The sequence below is a fragment of the Alosa alosa genome, chromosome 19 (genome assembly GCF_017589495.1).
Source record: "Alosa alosa isolate M-15738 ecotype Scorff River chromosome 19, AALO_Geno_1.1, whole genome shotgun sequence".
Lineage (NCBI taxonomy): Eukaryota > Metazoa > Chordata > Actinopteri > Clupeiformes > Clupeidae > Alosa > Alosa alosa.
In genome coordinates, this window is record NC_063207.1 from 3,991,839 (window position 1) to 4,002,987 (window position 11,149).

Here is an 11,149-nt window from a genome sequence, read left to right on the forward strand (position 1 = left end):
CCCCCCCGGTCGCTGCCGCCATCTCTCCCCGTTCGATCACGGCGGATTACCCGCTAACCGAGTCCCCTTTAATTAACTCATGATTAGGTATTAATATCTGAGTCCAGTCTCAGGCCCGCAGTTGTTGCTCGTAATAAGTGGATTAGCATTAGAGGCTCACAGCTTTCCTGCCTCCCCTCGTAAAAAGAGATTCCTCCCCTGGGTCACTGGCACGGGTCCAGTGTTGGGCTTTACTGCTAACTCTCTCTGTGGTCAAAGGCAAAAAGCTTCGGTGATGAATGACTTTAAAATCATTTATGGTGTTGATGTTCTGTGTGCTGTACCACATTTTACAGTGTAAAAGTGAATGAATCCCGCTGCTGGTATATGGGGAGACATATGTATGCCTCTTTCTTTCCAATTTGGTCATTGTGAAAGTGTTGGTATTTGTAAATATCTCAAGCTTATTTTTTAGAATTGTAAATCTTTTGTTAATACACACATGTACAAAACAGTTTCAACAATTTGAAATGTAGACATGTATTGAAGAGACGAAACAAAACCTATAAACACAAATAAACACGGTAAACATGTGTTAACATGACCCATTATGCATGACCTATATGAACAACAACTAAATTCAAGGATATGCCCTAAATATGTCAAGAGCTTTTTAACCTTCAACAGTCAGTGTACATGTTGCTGTCACATACCTATGAGGTCACCTCATTTTGATGATGACCAACCTTTGAAATAATGCCCAAATAACAGACTCACAGTTGAAGTGTTTTTTTTGTTGTTGTCGCTGTTTTTAACAAGTAATTATCAAAGATTATAACACCGCTCCTTACAGAACGTTTTCGTCTTCAGTCACACTACCTGTCTTCCCAGTGTCACAAGGTCCTTTCTTGTTTGAGAGTGCATGTCATAACTGGAGTTTGTCATTTTGCACACCGAAGTCTTTAATTACAGGCTTTTAAGCTGCTCTCCAGGACCTATGGGCCTGTGAAAGACTGCTTTGCCTCTTTCACAGAGTGATGACAGCAGACGCTGTTTAAGTGGATGTAGAGGGACTGACATTTTTGGACTGGGCGGACAAATTAGACGTTTCTCGGCCGGCCACAGATGGGGGCCAACCGTTCCGACCTCTCAGGACATGGTGTCATGACATTTGCGCACATTGTCTGGGCCTTGGTGTCATACCCACACACCTTGAGCTGTCAGAAGCCTTCATTTGGAGAAAGGTAATTAGGAAGGCGTTCTTTGTGAAGTCTGAGGTTGAGTGGCCTGACCACATTCTAGAATATTTCCATAATTCTAGGGACAGAACAGAACTGAACTGATTTGTGGAGTTTCTTTTTTCTCTCTCTATCCAGACTAGCCTGAACTTGTAGGTGACAGAGCCTGATTTCTAAGATGATTTATTGGAAATCTGGCTAATTTTAATACTTCATACTGGTGCATACCTTAGCAACGGCAGTGGTTATGACACACCCTGGTCCACATGCAAACATATACTGTACAGGAAAAACTAAGTTTACTATTGACGCGAAAGGACCTCTGTCGGCGGCCTAAATTATAATACCACACTATCAAGCCATAGGAATCAAGGTTAAATTAGGCCACAACGTCTATTGAACTGCTGCCTTTGTTCTTCCCATGTGGACGTTAAGGCCAGCTTTGAGAGAAGTCCGCCTTTGTGCACGCAGAGGTAACCTATGCGAGCCTTCAGGCTCTCTTGGCACCGATCCCACAGAAGAAAAGGCAGCCAGTTGAGTGTGTGAACCTCCAGCCCAGCTCCTTGTGAAACCAGATCTCTCAGCGCGGAAAGAAAGGGATGGAGCGAACAGGTGGGGTCTTGACAGTGTGGACTTTTATCTGCAGGGGTGGGCCATTTGATCTGAAAACAGACCACCGGTCTCTCACCTGGATCAATGAAAGAGACGAGGCAGGAAGGGGGGGGGCAGAACGAAAAAAAAAAAAAAAAATAGAGAGGTTACTTGGTGGCAGTGATTGCCCAGAGCAGATTTCCACTCACCGAGCGTCTGAGAGTATCAGGAGATATAGATTTGAATCGTTTGTTTATTCGTTGGGCCTGTTGTTGTGCAACCACTGGCTCCTCCTGACACAGGTTGGCTTTGAGCTCTCATTCCGATCTGTTTACTCTGGCATGGCCGAGCACCATGTTGATGGCGGTCCAGCACGAAGGGCCAGAACAGCAGCCTGGACACCCGCACACCGATCACATGAATTAGTGATGAGCGCCACTTGAACTCGAACACCACTTGAACGTAATCGCACTGTCTAAACGTGTCACCTGGTCAAATTCCTTGTTCTCCTCCACGTGTTTGTGAATCGTCTTTCTTGCTGTTTTATGCTTTCTGTGCATAAATGCCTGGCTCGTTATCTGAACTCCTTCACTTTGATTTATGGGCCAAAAATCAAATCTTTCAATCTCAGGATGCTCCTATTCTGCTACTCATCCACCAACATTTTTGTTTAGATGGAAATCTGGACTCTGTCCAGGAAACATTTGACTACATGTAGCATAATGTGTGAATTATCGCCTGCTCCAGGGCTAAATCTTTCACATTCCCGACTCATTTCTCATCGTTTCTATGTTTCGCCTTCTTCCGCTCCATCAACAAACTCAAAAGCAAACAACCATCTTCATTGATTGAGATTTAAGATGTACAGTATGCCTATTAGCTATTGTGCCAAGTTAGATCGTGCAGCAGGGAGGAAAAGGAAATACGAGGGTGTCCTATAGTGGAGACTTGAGGAGCTCAAAGGGACCGATGAGGGCGATGGTAACCCGGGGAAACTAAAGGGGTCAAGTGGCCAGAGCTGAGCACTTGATTAGCTGGATAAGACTGAGATAATGGAACTCCGGCAGCTTTGGATTTCATTCTCAACGTGGCGGAGAGATATGGCTGGTGTGGTTTGACAAAAAAGACCTTGATGGCTTGTTAGACTTTTAGGCAATGGAATGAGGTGTAGCAAGATAAATTAAAAAACAAATATGATGTTAAATGACACCAAATAGGAATGTGCCAAGGCTGTATGTTTTTAGAAAAATAAATAAGATTTACTAGATAAGATCGAAGAGCAAAACACAATTGACCGATGCAAGTTTTCAATGGTAATGAACAGTTCAAAGATTCTAGTTTGACCCTTCACATATTCATGAAACAACCCATGGGGGGGCGGGGGCAAATCAAGGTAGCTTCTGCCCTGGCAATCAAGCCTTGTGCCCTTCAATTACTGCTGCTATGTAGATTGCAAAAAAAGTCAAGTGCAATTTTGTTTCTGCTAGAATCTTTACAAACAATAACAAAAATTCAGTTGGTGTTCCTATGCATATTATTTGGTATGCATATGTGACAGTGTCAAATCTCTTGCATGCCATTCCTGCTATTTCAAGTATGCCACTTTCACTAGAGAGAACAGGAAATGTTCAAGGCAACAAAAGCACATCACAGAACACTCAAATGGGCACATAGAAATTATTTCTCTCCCATCCTATCTCTAATATTCTATGCACACACACATACACATAACAGGGGTTAAAGTGGGCCGCAAGGGTCCGGAGCGTAGTGCCGCCACCTCAGATAAATGAATAAATACATAGATTCATTCATGCCAATGATATAGCGCAATTATGTTGTTAAAATGAATGGTGAGTTAAGTGTAGGCTACCGTCAAATTGCAGCCTGCCTTTCCTTCAGGATCACCAGAGCCCGTCTACGGAGAGCCTTTCTCCCATTGTACCGAATTTTGGTTGCAGTTCCACCAGAATTCCACTGGGAGCGATCGCCCATCAGTGCTAAATTTGTCTCTTTCACCTGATTGTCATTGAGAAATCTCAGATTTGATTGTAGTTTTTACAAGTTCTACATGGGTTATAGGTCGAAAGTTGAATGAACGAGTAGGCTACTTATGTCTTTTCGATTTCTTACAGGTTGGGTCGTTGCTGCCCATAACACGCTAGCATTGTGCTAATGAATGACATCATTGACACGTTTGAAAGGCTTTGTAGAACAATTAAGTGACTTTAAAACATATAATACTCAACAGTGTGTATTTTATTTGTCCCCCCTTTCGAATGCAACATTCAAATTACGAGACAAAAAATGATATCCTGAGAAAAGTGGATCTTGAGAGGTACAGCTCCATAGACCTCCATTCATTCTGCACCCGTGGACGAGCACCCTCACGTGGAACCAGAGAAGGAACTGCAACCAGTTCAGAAACCAGAAGTTTTCCGAGAGTGGAAGTTCTCCCCTTATTAGACATTCTCTATCACCATGTTCAACAAATCAAAATGTACTATCAAACACACACAGATAGGAATATACAGTGGCTCAGTCAGTAATAGATCACTCTATGACGCAGGAGACTGGGGTTCGATTCCTGCTCGCTGCAGCAATTTTGAAGGTGCATTTCTCACAGCTAAATAGATAGATACAGTATGCAGAGATAGAAGGTTGGGCTTGTGGAGCTATACGCTACATGGTACTACAATGTACTACAAATAGGTAAGAAAGGTCTTATAAGCGTATTAGTTATCCACCTCGTCTTATACACCATTAACAAGCATTAACAAGCTGCTTGTTAACACTTACAACTGTTAACAAATATGCTTGTAAGTAACTTAAAAGGCTGCTTATTAACACTTACAAGCTGCATGTTAACAGTTAGTTAATGTATTAAAGGATAACAACAGTTAACTAACTGTTAGTAATGAATTGTTAATATCTAATAAGCACATGTTATTCTAAAGCGTTACCAGTAAAAGTATAAGTAAATAGTCCAACTCATAGACTTCATAGATACCACGAAGACCAGCACACAAAATATGTGCTGATACCTGTCATTGACAATTCAACTACTTCTGTAAAGATGTTCAGAAAGCACAGAGTGGCTGCTGGCTGCGGTTTACTGATGCTATTTATTTATTCATTTATTTGTAATTTTGTTGAATTAAAAATACTGTCAACACAGGCATTTTCTGTATACATGCCCATGTGTAATGCATGTGCATGATTCCACATTGAAAAGTCCAATGAGCGATTTTCTTTGTGTATATTTTATACAAAGACAAAACCACAAAATGAAAGTGACATTAATATACTCCCCATGCATTATATGTTAATAGCATCAGGAATCAGTAATTGTCTAGGGCTTGTCTTCATGTATAATCTGCCAACTTCCCCATCATTACACAGAGAAAAAAGCCCACAGAAAACAACAGTGTGTGTGTGTGTGTGTGTGTGTGTGTGTGTGATTGTGCGCTCAAGTTTGTGTGCAGGTTGACTCTAATACTGCTCTGGGTTTGTCTGCCACCTTTCCAAGGGCACTGCCAAATTTCTATTTTCCCTTGATTACATGGTGTGCCCCATCAGTTAAAGATTACATTTTTAACCACGGGCTCGGTGCTCCATGGCGTTTGCCTGTAAATGCTGTTTGCTTCCATATTATTCAAATACTGCAGTTTTTATTCCGTTCCACATCTAAAATTTGAATGGCTTCTCCTGTATGAAAATAAGAAAATCCTTCCACAGTTTCTGCCCGTATTTACCTTTTTTGGCCAAGTTGTGAAATTCCTGTAGAAATAAATCATTCCTTTCTTCCGAGTATTATTCCTGACATTTACCCACACTAAACTGTCAATATGCACTGGCTCCTTGTATAAATGACAAGACACTTAGCTGCCGCAGTCTCAACAATAGAGTGTTCTAATTGGGTGAAGGTAATTCCCTCTATAAACCTAAAAATGAAACCCCCCTTCCTTTCCCTCGCTTTGAAGGATATTGGAGAGGAGAGGGGAACAATAGAGAGAATATTTTTCCACTCTTTGTGGTGAAAGACATATTTGCCATCCCTCAGCTTTTGAAATAATTGGAGAGGGTTTTTTGCTTCTTCTTCCTCTGAATGGCAAAGCAGATCATTGGTGTGTAAAGGACTTCACTGACCAATGCGACAATAGTGGAGGACATGTTTGACGTCTTTGATTCATAACCGAACATGCCATCATAGTGGACTCTTCATTCCCTCAGCTGATCTTCAGTAAAACTGAAGCACAAACTGGATATTTAATGTGTAGAAATGTGTTGAAGCTAAAGTCAGCTGAGCTGTCCTGTTTAATCATCACTTCATGAACAATTGTTTTTTATTTCTTTATTAGGGATCATTTGCCACGTACTTCTTTGGATGGCTCCCTATAGACTACAGATGCTGTTTTAATACAGAAGCTTTGTGAACTAAAATGGAATGGTTGGGCTCTAAAGGTTGGGCTGTAAAGGTTGGGCTCTAAAGGTTGGGCTCTAATGGTTGGGCTGTAAAGGTTGGGCTCTAAAGGTTGGGCTGTAAAGGTTGGGCTCTAAAGGTTGGGCTGTAAAGGTTGGGCTCTAAAGGTTGGGCTCTAAAGGTTGGGCTGTAAAGGTTGGGCTCTAAAGGTTGGGCTGTAAAGGTTGGGCTGTAAAGGTTGGGCTCTAAAGGTTGGGCTGTAAAGGTTGGGCTCTAAAGGTTGGGCTCCCGTTGATAGGCTCCAAAATACGCTTTCCTTCTCCGCAGTGAGAAATATCACAGCATGGCGATGCTTATCGGATCAGATGTCGGCGTTCTGATAACACAGTAGCATGCTATTGGGGCAGCCATGGCTTACTGGTTAGAGCTTCGGGCTTGTAACCGAAGGGTTGCCGGTTCAATCCCCGACCCAGTAGTCCACGGCTGAAGTGCACTTGAGCAAGGCACCTAACCCCTCACTGCTCCCCGAGCGCCGCTGTAGCAGGCAGCTCACTGTGACGGGATTAGTGTGTGCTGCACCTCACTGTGTTCACTAGGAGGTTATCAGCTGAAACTCTGTTAACTACAATTTACAGTTAAGGTTAGACTCCAAAGGACACATTCCCTGTCCAGAGTAAACAGAGTCTGACCCACCCCAAACACCCCCGTTCAGCCTCCATGTGTGTAAAAAAGACAGCCACGCTGCAATAAAGGAGCCATTATCATTCCAATAAAAATAAAAACATATGTACAAATGTCTGAAAAGGGCTAAAGAGTTCCCATGATGTAAATGTGCAGTATACAGCACTCCGGTCCAGTTTCCTGCCGGTCAGTCACGCAGCCAGTGTGGAGGCCTCACCAGAGGGGAAGCCTGGACCCTCTTTCACCTCACACCTTACTGTTGAGCCATCAGACCTGTTGTCATGCTGCTGAGTCCCATGGTTCAGCTGTCCAATGAAGCGCTGTCTGTCTTTAAGGGTACTTCATCCGTTTGTCATCCTCGGAGCCCGCCGGATCCCCTGACCCAAGTCCAGTCCAGTCCCACCTGGGGCTGTAACCACAGAGCGTCAGGCAGACATTTATGAGGAGGACGAAAAAAGGAAGGAGGTCAAAATGAAAGATGGAAAAAAGAGAATGAAAGAGAGAGAGGATAGATGTAAAGAGAATGAAAGAGAGAGAGGATAGAAGGAATGAATTAAATAGAAGAGAAAGCCAAACTCAAGCGCCAGGAGAACAGAACAAAAAAAAAAAGACAGCGGCGATAAACTCTTTTTATGAGGCTGGCTGACAACAGGCTGAGGTGAAAGGTTATGCTAACTACCAGAGAGACCCAAAGTCCTGCAATTGGCTGTGAACGTCAACTGCCCCCTCAGGTCTGAGACGGGGCAAGAGGTCACGTGCAGGGGTCATGGTCATGCGATCCATATGCTTATCGTTCCCCGCAGGCATCTCAGTCTGCGTCCATGACAATGCAGACGTTATTGATTTAGCATTCTTTTGTTCTGTCTGGTGGGGAAACAAGCACCTTTTAAACAATCACTGGGTGAATGTGTGATACACTGATTGTTGTAATAAATTGCATACAATCTAATGACCCTAAAGAGCTTTAAGCAATAACCATCAACCCATTTACAAACTATGATCCTACAGTGCTTTAGAGCATAGCATTTGTTGGAACAATATACTGTCAGCTGATAGCCAATACCTTTTCAATGGAGTGGACACTGATATGCTATTTAGTTGTTGCACAATTACGTTGTTACATTCAATTAGAACCAAAACCATGCTTCTCTTATTTCCATCCATTTCTCTGGCTTTGTCTGGGCCTAGCGGAGAGATCCAGGGCAGCACGGGGGGAAGGGCCCTGGATCCTCTCCCTCTCTCCCTCTCTCCACCACCAGAGCATTTATCAGGCCTCTAAGTGGCTGTAACAAAAGCAGTGCTCCCTGGGAGAAGACCTGACAGCAGTTTTCCCTCTTATCGATCGGTGCGCCCGCTCTGAGTGCTCCAGTTTATGACAAAAGAGTTCACGACACTGCAGTCAGAAAGTCAATACCGTGATAAATACTCTCCTTCTGTTGGTCCCTTGTCCGGCACTTTACCAGGCATTCACTGCGACAGTTATTACTCCCCCAGTAAATCCACTGGCCAGTGGAGAAGGGGAGAAAAAATAGCCCCACTGCCAAATTTATGAACCCAGCATGAAAAAGTTTACTTAATTTAAAGACTTGTAAAGGTATCAGGGCCGTACATTACTGATTATTTGTTGGGTGGATGTAGTCACTTCCCTGGGAGCGAGGACAGAAGCAAAGCGCAGGGGCTTTTCAAGCTGTGGTAAAGACCCACACATCTACTTAAGATTAAGATTAAATCCCATCGCTCTGATGCCAAGGAGTATTTTCTTTTAGCGAATGGTAAATGTGTGGAAACAAAGTGCTGTTTTAAGGTCTCAACAATGCACATTATGTCCAAGAACGGCAGAAAATGCATTGAAATTCACAAGGACGCCTCGGTGTTCCACTCATCTTCAGGGTTTCCAAGGCGTGGATGTGCGACTGAGCATTTCTAAACATTGTAGGAATTTCTTTTAATATGCTTTTAAATCCTCTCCGCTTTGCCATCACGTCTCATTTGAATATGGGGTTGTTAATTCACTTGGATTAAGCCCCAGACTGTCAGATATGCTTGTTTTGTTGTTATTTTGAAAGAATTACAGTTGCGACTATACAACCATGTTTGTGGAATTAAAGTCTGTCAGAGGTACTGGTTTGATGAAGAGAATGTCTCTCTTTAACTTTTGTGTTTATGTATGTGGATGTGAGGATCCTCTGCACTAATCCAATATAAAATCCATTAATGTTAGAATGCCCATGTCCCTGGCTATGGTTGGAATCATGTTAATCAATGGAGGATTAAGCTGATGAAAAATTAAGTTGTTATGTAAGATGTTTCAATCTCACTTTATAAGGTGATTATTTTTTTTTTAACTAATAGGTCACACAAATATGAAAATACTGTAAGATAATGCCATTAATGCAGCATGACCCTTAAACTAAGTATTAAAAAATAAGTTATTATAAAAAAATAAGCGATTTATGTTTTCCCTGAACCCGCGGGAGCATTAAAAATACCAGCCATGCTTATTCTTCAGAATGATTTGTTAATCTGTAGTGTAAGATCCATTTATCATCACTGTACAACTGCAATTAGTGTCCAAACCAACATTGTTATGTTGATTCTAGTTATTCTTTTGGTGACAGGGAGCTACCTGCAATAATAAGAATAAGACTGCTCTCTGATTCCAAAGCGCTTTCTGAGAGAAAAAGTAAAACGTTACCACGGGTTGTGGTAATGCTCACAAATCATTCAGGTTGGAATGCTCTCAAAGACCAGGGTTTGACTCTGGCCCAAATCATTTGTCAATTCCAATCCCCATATCTGCTCCACTGTCCAATCTAAATAAAGGGCAGAGAAAAAGCAGATGCAATTAACTGGAAAAAAAAACAATTGAACCAGTCTGCATGAATTTTAGAACCCTCTGTGAACAGTAATGTAACAGGATGTACTGTAAGTCTTTCTGAGGTGTTGTTAGCATCTACAGTAACATATTTCTCTTCAAAAGAATCAGACATTAAAAGAACTTCTTGCACTGCAATACCCTGCTGCTTCTGTTGCCAGAAGAAGCACTCTGTTCAAGTTTAGTGCTGTTGTTTCTGAGTACACTGCTTTGAGTTTCGAGGGCTAAGTTGCACTGATGCTGTTACACTAAACAGGGCAGAATGAGTTGCCCTTGTCATGTTACAGCAAGAGGTAAATGTCATTCCGATGCAGCCAAGAACAAAGGCTATTTAACTTAAAACAAAGACGTGTACAAATGCCATTGATTTGAAGACGCCACTTGGAAAGATGTAGCTAAATATATACTTTAGGTTAGACGGCACTGGCCCCGACAACAATGCTGAGCTAATTCCTACATGCTCGACTGTGATGAAAATTTTAGCCTCTCAGTAAATGGCCTTCCTCGTTACGATGAAACTGCCAGTCAGAGTCGGTGTTCATTTTCTGTACTGAAAAACGGCATTTATCCTTTGTTTCTTGTGTGCATGTCATAATCACACTGGGTTAAACAAAGCAACTTATCACTTTGTGGTGGAAAATTAACTTTATGTTTTACTTAGACACCCTTACAATGAGTACTGTGCCGATGACTTCGTTGTAGTGAATACACACATATCTTTGGAAATGCAGCAAAAGCACCAGACATTTTACGAATCGTTTAAATCCCGAGTAGCTATTGTGGTTTGTTGGGATGATCTCCCATGGTCTGTTTGGAATCAGCTGAAGCTGTGGCCAGCTCAGACTCTCCAGGGAAGGATTACAGCAGCTAATAACTTTTACTTCTTCAGCTTTCTACTAATACATCTTCAACCAGTATCATTCACTAAAACGTCTATTGAAGTTATTTCTATTTCTAGCTATTTCTTTCCAGTTTGTAAAAATGCTATGTTTTATTGCGTTTGTTTGTCAAAATGCTATGACAATTTATACATGAAACAGATGAATGCAGATGATTCTTATCAATTCAGTAACATGAGTGACATGAGATATGTTTTGTGGAATATTTAGGGATATTTTATTTTTCTATCAACACCTATTTAGATATTCACAATGGTACCCATGAGATGAATTCATTCATTAAGATGAATCAATCAGTAAACGGAGTGCCACCCAGCCTGTACCTGTGTGAGTGTGTTTTTTGCTGGGGACTTTGCAGCATGTGGAGCAGGCTCTAGGTGAATGGGAATGAGGAGGCAGTGGAGAGCCACGCCAGGCCGAGTGCTGCAGACAAAGTGTGCTGCTTTAGCTTGGTAATAAATGGGAA